A 13,204-nucleotide genomic window follows, 5' to 3' on the forward strand; every position below is an offset into this window, starting at 1 on the left:
TTTCAGGATTGCTGGTGAGACCCTGAATTTCCTCAGCTGTCGCAGATGGTACAGTCTTTGCCTGGCTTTCTTAACCTGTGATTGGATGTGTGTAGTCCAAGTCAGGTTCTCGGAGATGTTTACGCCGAGGTACTTGAAGCTACTCACCCTCTCCACAGGGGTCCCACTGATCCTGAGAGGAGAGTAGGGCTGCTGCTGTCTCTTCCTAAAGTCCATGATCAGTTCTTTAGTTTTCCCCACATTCAGTGAGAGACAGTTGTCCTGGCACCATGATGTGAGTCTCTCTACCTCATCCAAGTATGCGGTCTCATCGTTGTTGGAGATGAGGCCCAGAACCACAGTATCATCAGCGAATTTAACAATGGATGTGGAGCTGTGAGAGGACACGCAGTCATGCGTGTAGAGAGAGTAGAGCAGGGGACTCAGGACACAGCCCTGTGGGGCTCCTATGTTCAGAGTGATGGAGTTTGAGGTGAACTGGCCAACTTTCACCACTTGAGGTCTGCCGGTGAGGAAGTCTTGAATCCAGTCACAGAGTGAGGAGTTTAGGCCGAGGTCAGTGAGTTTAGATGCCAGCTTGATGGGGACTATAGTGTTGAAAGCTGAGCTATAGTCAATGAATAGCAGCCTTACATAATTCCCATTGTTGCTGTCCAAGTGTGTGAGGGAAGAGTGGAGAACGTGAGAAATGGCATCGTCCGTGAATCAAGCTTCCTGGATTCTGGATTACCTCACAAACCGACCACAGTATGTGAGGATTCGTGACTGTGAGTCTGAAATGATTGTCTGCAATACTGGAGCTCCGCAGGGAACGGTTCTGGCTCCATTCCTTTTTACACTCTATACTGCAGACTTCATGTTCAGCTCAGCAACTTGTCACCTGCAGAAGTTCTCTGATGATTCTGCCATTGTTGGCTTGATTACAGAGGATGATGACAAGGAGTACAGAGGACTGATTCAGAATTTTGTGGATTGGTGCCAGCGGAACTGCCTCCAGCTAAATGCGGGGAAGACAAAAGAACTGGTGGTGGACTTCCGCAGGAACAAACACACTTCTTTCTTACCAGTGAACATTCAGGGAAAGGATATTGAGAGAGTCGACTCATATAAATACCTGGGTGTTCATCTGAACAGTAAACTGGATTGGAAAGACAATACAGACGCTATCTACAAAAAAGGACAGAGTAGACTCTTTTTATTGAGGAGACTAAGGTCTTTTGGAGTTCAGGGAGCATTATTAAAGAAATTTTTTGACTCAGTGGTGGCGTCAGCCATATTTTATGGAGTGGTCTGTTGGAGTAGTAGCATCTCTATTGCAGACAGGAAGAGATTGGACAAACTGATTAAGAAGGCCAGCTCAGTTCTGGGGATTTCTCTGGATACTGTACAGGAGGTGGGAGAAAGGAGGATGGTAGCTAAGTTATCATCATTGCTGGAGAATGAGTCTCACGTCCTGCATGAAACAGTTACATCTCTGAGCAGCTCCTTCAGCGATAGACTGTTACATCCAAAGTGTCTGAAGGAGCGATATCGAAGGTCTTTTCTTCCTGCTGCTATTAGATTGTACAATCAGAGCTGCTCTCGGTGAACCAGTCTCCATATTCCATATAGTTGTATACTGCAATATAATGTTGTAATATCTGAATTTGTACAATAATTACAATAACTTACATTTCATATTACAATATTATTTATTATTATTTATCTTGTCTTAGATTTGGGTGTAATAATCAACTGTGCAATAACCCCATTTGAGACTATAGCATTATCTTTATTATATCATTGTTTCATTGCAATAGAACTGTGCAATAGTGGTATTTTAAACTGTGTAATGTTAGTAATAATGACTTTTTAAATCTGTGCAATATTACCCCTGTGCAATCTGTTGGAATTAGTGCAATTTGTTTGGAAGTGCAATTATTGTTTTTGTCTTTACTTTTCTTTTGTATTTATGTACTGTATTTTTTTTTTTTTTATTTTGCACAATTTCTTCTTTGCTGCTGTAACAAAGAAATTTCCCCACTGTGGGACGAATAAAGGGATATCGTATCGTATCTATTTGGGCGATAGGCAAACTGAAGAGGGTCCAAAGTATCAGGGATGGAGGAGCAGATGTGGCTCTTTACAAGTCTCTCAAAAACCTTCATGACTATAGATGTGAGGGCAACTGGGCGATAGTCATTCAGGCAAGAGGGTTTATTGTTCTTTGGCACAGGGATAATGATGGATTTTTTGAATGAGGTGGGAACCACGGAGGTAGCAAGGGACTCATTAAAAATGGAAGTGAACAAACCAGCGAGCTGATCGGCGCAGGACCTCAGAACACGGCCGGTTATCCCATCAGGACCGGCTGCTTTCCTGACGTTCACTCTCTTTAGCGCCCTCCGAACCTCATCCTCCGACACGGTGATTACAGGATCATCGCTGCTCTGCCTGCTGCTTCCTGACGCGCCGCCGCCGTTGCCATCAAAGCGGCTGTAGAAGATGTTTAACTCGTCGGCCAGCAACGGATCTGCTCTCACCTCCGCGGAGGATTTGTTTCCGAGGTCACAGATGGTCCTCAGTCCCTGCCACATCCGTCGAGAGTCGTTGAGCTGGAAATGAGACTCAATTCTCTCTCTGTATCTGTGTTTAGCGGCTCTTACTGCGCGTCGGAGAGCATAGCACGATGCTTTGTACTCGCTCGTATTCCCAGACAGAAGAGCCTCATTGTAAGCGGCAGTGCGTGTGTTAACCGCGGCACGGATTGTTCTGTCCACCCACGGTTTCTGATTGGAGAATGTCCATATCGTTATTGTTTCTGTAGCTTGCTCGGTTAGCGTGTTTACGAAGCTTAATGCTACATCCGTGAACTCGCTGACGTCAGAAGAACTCGCCCGGAACATGTCCCAGTCGACGTCATCAAGTGACGCCTGCAGCATAGTCTCTGAGTGGGAGGACCAGCGCGTCACTACTCTCTGCACCGGAGGTTCCTGAACGAGCCTTTGTTTGTATCCCGGTGTTAGAAAAATTGTGGCATGGTCCGATTTGCCAAAAGCCGGTAGTGAGCGGGCTTTGTAGGCATCCTTGAATTGAGTGTAGCAATGATCCAGTGTGTTTGGTCCTCTAGTTGGACAGGATACATGTTGATAAAAGTTCGGCATGACCTGCTTGAGGTTGGCTTTGTTAAAGTCCCCCGCGATGATAACGGCAGCGTCAGGATGTTTGTTGATGTAGCCGCTGAGCACATCGTGAAGCTTAGACAAAGCCAAGCCGGTGTCCGCCTGTGGTGGAATGTACACAGCAGTAACAATGATCGATGAGAACTCCCGGGGCAGATAAAATGGGCGGCAAATAATGGAAAGATGTTCCAGATGAGGCGAGCAGGAACGCGACTGAATGGAGATATTCCTGGGATCACACCATTTCTTGTTGATCATGAAACATACTCCTCCACCCCTGGATTTACCGGCCTCTGCTGTTCTGTCCGTCCGAAAGACAGAGAAGTTATCACTCGGCATTACAGCAGTGTCCGGGACCGAGGACGAAAGCCACGTTTCTGACAAACAAAGGATGTTGCAGTCCCTTATGTCCCGTTGGAAACTAATCCTGGCTCTAAGATCGTCCATCTTATTCTCCAAGGATTGGACATTAGCAAGGAGAATGCTTGGAAGAGGAGGACTGTGAGCCCTTTTCCTGAGTCTGACTCGAATTCCAGCGCGCTTCCCGCGGTGTTTCTTGGTCCGTCGCCTCAGGGGGTTATTGTTCGTCTCCGTGTTCCGAAGAATCTCCAGAGGCCACGCAGGATTCGTGGATAAAGTGTCCTGAAGCAGGTTGGTGTAGCGGTTTCCAATGTCCAAAAGTGTTTCTATGTTGTAGGTGATCAGTGCCGACGTGAAATGTGTAAAAAGAGAAAGTAAAAGTAGGGAAAAAAGTAGGTTTAAGCAAAGTCTCAGTGGAGCGACCCGCACGGCGTCCGAACACAGCGGCGCCATCTTGGTTTTTTTTTTTGCAATAGTGGCAGAGGAGATCTCTGACATTCTAGAAGATTTTGAGATAGAGCCAAGCAAGATTGTAGCTGTGATTGTTGCTAATGCTGAGAATATGGATGTTGCTATCAAGAAGCTACAGATCCTAAAAATAGGATGTTTTGCACATACGTTGAATCTGGCAGAAAATCTACAAAATTGCTTCCATTGATAAATGGGCAGCCCGAATCAGAGCAGTGCTTGTGTGCTTCAAGAAGTCATCCGTGTCCAAAGCAGTGTTGACAAAAAAAGCACCAGATTCTTGGTAAGTCAGTTCAATGTATTATGCAAATGTTGTTTTGAAATTTGCACATTTATTCCAGTCAAAGTACGCACATCCAGCAGGCCAAAAGCTCAATGTGGGTTCTCAACCACAAACAATGTGTCACGGTGTACACACGAGGGAGGAACAAGGAACACGCAGACGAGGAGGTAAACTCAAATAACATACTTTACTGAAGACAACACGGCAGGACAAGGCAAGGTTTGAAGAGACAGGAACACCGGGGAGTAACGAGTAGACCAGACAAAATCTAACTGAACAGACAGGACTATAAATACACCGCATAATGAGACAGACACGGCTAGACACGAATAAACTAATGATTACATCAGACAAGGACAGGAAACAAACCAAATAAGGGCACAAGAGGCAGGAACACATGACACACACGACAGAGGTCTGACACAATGTCAGACAGGAAGTGCAAATTTACAATTCCTGTAAGAAGTACTTACAGGAATGTTGGAGATTAAAGGACATACACAGCTTTTAAAAAGAAATGACTGCAGATGATAGTGGATGTAGGCAGGGTAGATGCATGAAATGAGATATGAGACGTGATATGTGTAAGACATGCACATGAACTTTGAAGTAGGGTAATGTTGTAGGGTATGTTGTAGGTATGTTGAAATGGGAAACTAAGATGGCGGCGCGCGCAGTCGCAGCAGCTTCTCTCTCTCCCGACAAACCGGTGTTTTCGTGTTTTTTGTCTTGTAAGTCGCAATGTTTTTGCACATCTTCGTCTCGTCTACCTGTCTTTAAGCGCGCATACAGTCGTGAGTTTCTGCTCGAGGTCGGCAGAACCACATTTTTAGAGTTAAACTCCGCGCACACTGAAGAGCTGCGGGACCTCGGTCTGCTCCGAAGGCCTTCTCCATCACCGACCCCCACTACTGCATCTCGCCCACAGCGGAGGCGCTACAAGCGGCGTGAGAGGAAGCAGAAGAGGGGTAAGCGCGGAGGTATCCGAGCTAGGCTAGCGGCCAACCCACACAAGCCAGCTATCCCCACCATCGTACTGGCGAACGTACGCTCTTTGGAAAATAAACTGGACTACATCCGACTACTCCGCTCGACTCAGAGGACTGTAAGAGACTGTTGTGTTTTTGTGTTTACGGAAACATGGCTTAACAACAGCGTACCGGACTGCGCCATACAGCTTGACCAGCTAACATGCTATCGAGCTGACAGAGCTCTCGTCGAGGGAGGTAAGATCCGCGGCGGCGGGCTTTGTGTTTATATCAATGATGCGTGGTGTCGCGACGCTGTTGTGGTCTGCAAACACTGCTCACCCCTGGTGGAGTTTATGATTATTAAGTGCCGGCCGTTCTATCTACCGAGGGAATATTCAGCCATACTGCTCGTTGCTGTATACATCCCTCCCAGCTCCAGCAACAACCACAGGAGTGAGGCACTAAATGATCTGTACCAGCACACCAGTGAGCAGCAGACAGCCCACCCAGATGCTTTTCTTATCTTGGCTGGGGATTTCAATCACGCAGACTTAAAGAGTGTGTTCCCAAAAATTCACCAACACATAGACTTTCCAACAAGGGGAAAAAACACTCTGGACTTTGTTTACACCACCCAGAGAGGAGCTTACAAGGCCCTCCCCCTCCCCCACCTCGGAGCCTCAGACCACATCACTGTCATGCTAATGCCTGCATACAGACCGCTCGTTAAAGTCACCAAACATGTTCACAAACAGATTCAAGTGTGGCCGGAAGGGTCGTCAGAGGCACTTCAAGACTGCTTTGACACCACTGACTGGAATATGTTTAAACAGGCTGCCACATACAACAATACTACAGACCTCCAAGAGTACTCAGAGACTGTTACTGCCTACATCTCCAAGTGCATTGATGATGTAACAGTCACAAAGTCCATCACTGTCCGGGCCAACCAGAAGCCGTGGATGACAGGGGAGGTCTACAGACTTCTGAAGGCTCGGAACGCTGCCTTTAGAGCTGGAGATGAGGAGGGCCTGAAGACAGCTAGGGCCAACCTATCCCGCGGCATCAAAGAGGCCAAGAGACAGTACTCCAGGAGGATAGCCCATCGTTTCAGCGACAGCAGAGACACGCGGAGCCTGTGGCAGGGGATACAGACCATTACGGATTACAAGCCCCCACCACAGACCTGTGACAACACCATCCCCCTGCTGAACGAGCTGAATGCCTTCTTTGCTCGCTTTGAGGCACAAAACAGCACCACTGCACAGAAGACTCCACCTCCTCCCGGCGACCAGGTGATGACGCTGTCCCCGGACAGTGTGAGGAGATCCCTCAGCAGGATCAATGCACGCAAAGCTCCGGGTCCTGACAACATTCCTGGGCGTGTACTGAGAGACTGTGCAGTGGAACTCACTGAGGTCTTCACAGACATCTTCAACATCTCACTAAATCAGGCTGTTGTCCCCACATGCTTCAAAGCTACCACCATCATTCCAGTCCCTAAGAAGTCATCTCCATCCTGCTTCAATGACTACCGTCCAATAGCACTCACTCCCATCCTCATGAAGTGCTTTGAACGGCTAGTCATGCACCACATCAAGTCTGTCCTCCCCCCCTCCCTGGACCCCTTCCAGTTTGCATATAGGTCCAACCGCTCGACCGATGATGCCATCACCACTGCCCTCCACCCAGCCCTCACACATCTGGAGAAAAAAGACTCATATGTCAGGATGCTGTTCATAGACTTCAGTTCAGCATTCAACACAATCATCCCTCAAAAGCTCACTCACAAACTGGCCCAGCTGGGGCTCAATACCTCACTGTGCAACTGGCTGTTGGACTTCCTGACCGGGAGACCTCAAGCAGTACGGGTCGGCAGTAACACATCCAGCACCATCACACTGAACACTGGGGCCCCCCAAGGATGTGTGCTGAGCCCCCTCCTCTTCACTCTGCTGACCCACGACTGCACACCATCACACAACTCCAACATTTTCATTAAGTTTGCGGATGACACGACTGTGGTGGGTCTCATCAGCAACAGAGATGAGACAAACTACAGGAGCGAGGTGAGCCGCCTGGCCGGGTGGTGCAGTGACAACAATCTCTCTCTGAACGTGAAGAAGACGAAGGAGATTGTTGTTGACTTCAGGAGAGTACACACTCAGCATGCCCCTCTGACCATCAACGGTGCGACTGTGGAGAGAGTGAGCAGCACCAAGTTCCTGGGTGTGCACATCACTGAGGACCTCTCCTGGACTAACAACACTGTAGCACTGGCCAAGAAAGCACAGCAGCATCTCTACTTCCTCCGCAAACTCAGAAGAGCCAGAGCCCCGGCCACCATCATGTGCACCTTCTACAGAGGCACCATCGAGAGCATCCTGACTAGCTGCATCACTGTGTGGTATGGCGCTTGCAACGCATCCTGCCGCAAGTCACTTCAGCGCATAGTGAGAGCAGCTGAGAAGATCGTTGGTGTCTCTCTCCCCTCCCTCCAGGACATCTACAGCACCCGTCTCACCCGCAAAGCCCTCCGCATTGCAGGCGATCCCACCCACCCGACACACAGCTTCTTCAGTCTGCTGCCATCAGGGAGGAGACTGCGGAGTCTCCAGGCGAGGACCAGCAGACTGAAGGACAGCTTCATACATCAGGCTGTCAGGAAGCTGAACTCCCTCCCGTCCTTGCCCCCCCTCCCCTCCCCTCCCCTCCCCTCCCCTCTTTCACCCCCATTTAACACAGCAACACACTAGGAACTCTGACTCTGTGACACCCCCCCCACCGACCAACAAACTGTGACCGGCACCTGTCACTTGTGCAGCATTGGCTGATCACTACCCATCCAACATTGACTGCAAATTACCTCTTCGGATAGTCTGACAAAAACTATCCGAACAGTCACTTCGACTTGTCACTTTAACAGACTGATAAGCTCTTCTTGCACTACACTCATAACAAAACAAAACATCTGCACAGTTTTGTTTTTGTACATTCAACTGGTTTGCACTCCATCTATTCTGCCATGTGCCTTATGCACTTTATCTATCTATCTCTCTTGTTTTTATTTTCTACAATGTCCTCAGACTGATAAGCTCTTTTGCACTACAAATATATCTACACAGTGTTGTTTATTTAACTGGTTTTGCACTCTATCTGCCATGCGCCTTATGCCACTTTATCGATCTAATTCTTATTTTTTTCTACAATATCCTCATTTGTATAATTGTATAGTTGTATGTACATATGTTTAAACTGTATTTATCTGTATCTGAACGTGTTTAATGTTAACTGTATGCACCAAGGGTCTGAGAGTAATGCAATTTCAATTCTCTGTATGTATGTACTGTACATGTGGAAGAATTGACAATAAAGCTGACTTGAACTTGAACTTGAGTATGCAGTATATAGTAGGTTCATGGTTAGCAGTAGTATGTTGTACATATAAGAAATATTCTATTTAGTCATGCAGGGCTCGACATTAACGCTTGTCTGCTTGTCCAGAGCAAGTAAATGTTTTGGACGGGCAAGTGAAAGAGAAATTTACTTGCCCAATCGGACAAGAAACTTGAAAATGTCAATACCAAAACCAGTAATAATTGCTTTTATTTGTGATATAGCCTTTATTATATAGTCATTAACAAATTTCACGCTGCTGCAGCTGAAACTAGGTCAGCGACTGGAAGCGAACTTGACCAATAGAGCAACAGCGAAGCATGTAGTTTTAATTTCCTAAAAACGATGTTTCTTAAGCCTCCGCAGCCCGGTCAAACGCCTGGTAAAGCATCAAACCCAACAAAAAGGACCCCAGAGTCTAACACTGATTATGAAAAAAAAGGAGAAGGAAATTTATCGATTCCTGAACAGATTAATTTGACTGGGTGTGTTATGAGGAGAAGGACGGAGTGATGTTTTGTATGGTCTGTTGGATGCATCGTAATTTGGCAGTGATTCATTACAAAGATTTAAAAATCTAGCTTCAATATTTGATCAATATTCCAATATTGTCCATATTTGGCCTTCCTGTTCCTGTCCTCGTTCCATGTTCATTAGTTGATTAGTCCCTAGCCCTGTGTTTAATTGCCCCGCACCTGTTTCCATTCTTCCCTGTTGATTTCCCAGTGTTCTTTAGCCCTGTTTCTCCCTGTCTCCCATGTCCTGTACTGTTCGTCATTCCCCAAGCTCCTCGCTCTGTGTTGCTGGATTTGAATAAACCTGGATATTGAGTATCTCCGTATCTCCGTGTCTCCTCGCTCCGTGCTCCTTGCCCTGAGTGCAACGTGACAAATATCTGGTGCCTCTGATGAATGTCTACCTCGTCCTACCAGTCAACACCGTGGTGTGTGAGAGAGGATTCTCCACCATGAAACGAGTGAAGTCTGATTGCTGGATCAGCTCCAGCGACTAATGTGTTTATCAGTGGAAGGAACAGCTCTTGAGCACTTTGATGCTGGACTGGCAGTGGAGAGGTGGTGGACCAGCAGCCAAAGACACCATCGTCCAGGGTTTAACCCCTGGCAATCGAGACATACATACAGCGATTATTTATAACTCAATTGAAATGTTTTTTTTCTCTCCAGGCAAGTAACTTTTATACTCGGACAAGTCAATGACAAATTTAGTTATCCGAAGGACAACCACATGAGAAGTAGATGTAGTAGATATAAAGAAGTTAGTCTGCCATACAGTAACAGAGAGTATGCAAAGTTTAGGGTTAGTGGTTGATGAAGAGTAAAGGGGACCTACGTAAAGGGTTAAATTTAGAAGGTGTTTGTTATTTGTAAATTACATAGTGTTTAAGATGGTATTTATTAAGTTGTTTGAAATTATGGTATTGGTAAAGGGATTAATAAAAATGTTTTTCATGTATGTTCTATGTCTATATATTTATTAGATGTATATTTATTCTGAAGGCTTACGGTATTAGGAATATTTTTATTTATATAAGATTAGTGAATCTGCTGGTTGACATGTTTAACTTCAAGTAAAGGTTTATGAATTATTAGATGTAATGTTTTTATTGGTGATGGGATCAGTAAATATGGTATTTATAAGGGAAATTATTTAAGGCCTTTAGAACTTTGTATTGAAATAGGAAATATAAGTTTGTTTGAAGAAGTGTTTTTCAATTCAAGTAAAAGTGTTAAAGTTATGTGAAATGTTTTTATTGGAATCTTATTTTTGAAGCGTTAGGGTGTGTAGAAATGTGAGGTTAGGGTAAAAATAAGGGTAAATATGAAAAGACGTGATCTAAGTACTATGGAGGTGTTCATTGTCTGATGAAGAGCTTATAAGCTTTAAAACGAAACGGTGAGAATTTAAATATTTTTCTACTTTTGGAGATGTGAATTTCAGACAGGAAGTGCAAAGTTGACACACCACATTTAACCATAGAATTCAATCAAGTGTGTGGTCATTAAATGTATATCGTTTGTCATCCTTGATGTCGAGACCAGATGGAACTCTCTTTATCTAATGATACAGATTCATGGAGCAGTATCCAGCAATACAAGCAGCAGCTTTGGACCCACGACTTCGAAAAACAATCACCAAGGACCATTTCCTCTCTGATGCACTCGGTGACTTCCCTGAATTATAAAGAGCTGGTCCTTCTGGGTGATTTTAATGTGAACTGGCTGCAGTCGGCATCTGATGGTTTTAAAGCAATCTGTGATGCTCTTAATCTTTTTCAGTTAGTTGAGTCACCTACTAGACCCAATCTGAAGGATAGTAAAAAATCCACTTTAATTGATCTCATCTTTAGTAATGTTTCCCCATAAGTACTCTTTAGCTTCTGTATATGCTAACGATGTTAGTGATCATGCGTCGTTGCCATAGTCAGGGACACCAAATTACCTAACCTCAAACCACGTCTGATTACTAGACGATGTTTGAAACATTTTAATGAACAAGGCTTTCTTCTTGATGTAGCACTTTATAATTGGGATAGGATCTTTCTTATCCCTGATTTTGAGTCTGCCTGGATATATTTTTATGATGGTTTTATTTCGATCATCAATAGGCATGCTCCTTATAAAAATTCCGTGTTAAAGGTAGGGATAATCCCTGGTTTTCTGAAGCCCTATCTGCTCTTATTTGTGAGCGTGATGTTGCTTGGGCAAAAGCTAGACAATCTGACTTAAATTCTGATTGGATTTATTTCAGGCAGCTTCGGAATAAATGTACAGTCGCTATCAGAAAGGCAAAGGCTGATTAATTTCATTACAAAGTCTACGCTTAATGCAAATAATCCCAAGAAATTCTGGCATAACATAAAGTTGATAACAGGTAGTAAAAACTCCTCTAGCTTTCCTTCATGTATAAATATGGATTCCACTAGCATATCTGATAAAGAACAAATGCTTAATTGTTTTAATAAGCACTTTGTTGCCTCCGGGTTTTTATTTGAATCACAAAATTCTGCATGTTTTGATTCTGATTTCATTAACACAGAAAGCCGTTGTAATGAGGACTGGAGCGTGACAACAGGGATAAGATCCAAACGCAAGCTTTATTATACAGATCGTGGTCAAGGCAGGCAGGGTCGATCACCAGCAAACAATAATATCCAGGGCAAGGCAAGAGAGTAAACAGAAACACAGGCAATGGTCAAGGCAGGCCGCAAACAATCAAAAACCCAGGAGAACAATCTAGAGTCCAAAACACAGGCTAGGCAAAAACAAGACAATGCCAACGCTCAGAAATGTCCAGATACAGCGGAACAAGACTTCGCAAAGGCCTGTTTGGCATGGCCCTCTTTATGTGGCCGCCAAAGGAAGTAACCATAGAAGCAGCAGAGGGAGCAGTAACAGTCAGTACTAGGGCAAGAGCTCCCTCTGCTGGTGTGGCGTTACAGCCGTTTAAAAAAGGATGAATTTAGATTTAAACAAATTAAGAATTCTGACGTTTATAAAGCACTCAAATTACTTGACACAAACACTTGACACAAACAAATCACCAGGTCCCAACTGTGTGGAATCTGTTTATTTGAAATTAGCAGCAGATTTTATTACATCTCCTCTGACTTACATTTTTAATCTTTCATTAAATACCGGTGTCATTCCGGAAATCAGCTTTTGTTGTTCCTCTATTAAAAGGGGGAGATTCTTCTATACTAGATAATTACAGACCAATTTCAAAGCTCTGTGTTATTTTGTGTTAATGTTGCAAGCTGTTCTGTGAAAGAGTTGGTTGGTTAGGCTTTCTTCAGGCTGGCTGGTGCTAGGACCTGATTTACGAACATCCTGTTGTCTTGGGCTTGAATATAGTAGTATAAAACTGTGGAATTCTTTACCGATTGAGATAAGGCAAGCTAAAACTCTTAGCACTTTTAAATCTCACCTTAAAACTAATTTTTTTACGGTAGCTTTTAATTAAACGTTTGTATTTTATATTGTTTTATTTGTAGTGTCTGGATTGCTGCGTATGGTTTTATCTGTTGTTGTAAAGCGCTTTGAGATCTTTATTTTGATCTTTTAAGTTTATTCTACGGGGAAGTCGTGGCCTAATGGTTAGAGAGTTGGACTCGTGATCCAAAGGTTGCGGGTTAGAGTCTCGGGCCGGCAGGAATTGTAGGTGGGGGGAGTGAATGTCCAGCGCTCTCTCCACCCTCAATACCACGACTGAGGTGCCCTTGAGCAAGACACTGAACCCCCAACTGCTCCCCGGCACCGCAGCATAAATGCTGCCCACTGCTCCGGGTGTGTGTGCATGCGTGCGTGCGTGCCCACGTTGGATGGGTTAAATGCAGAGCACGAATTCCGAGTATGGGTCACCATACTTGGCTGAATGTCACTTCACTTCACTTATTATTATTATTATAAAGTATAAAGTTGAAACTATAGAAAAATATAGAAATGGAAGTTATAGAAAAGTATTCGACACATTAAAATGTCTGTCACAATGAAGAATTCAATAGATCTGTTGGATAAATAATTTAATAAAGCCTCTGTGTGATCATT

Source organism: Barbus barbus (genome assembly GCF_936440315.1).
Source record: "Barbus barbus genome assembly, chromosome: 42".
Taxonomy (NCBI): Eukaryota; Metazoa; Chordata; class Actinopteri; order Cypriniformes; family Cyprinidae; genus Barbus; species Barbus barbus.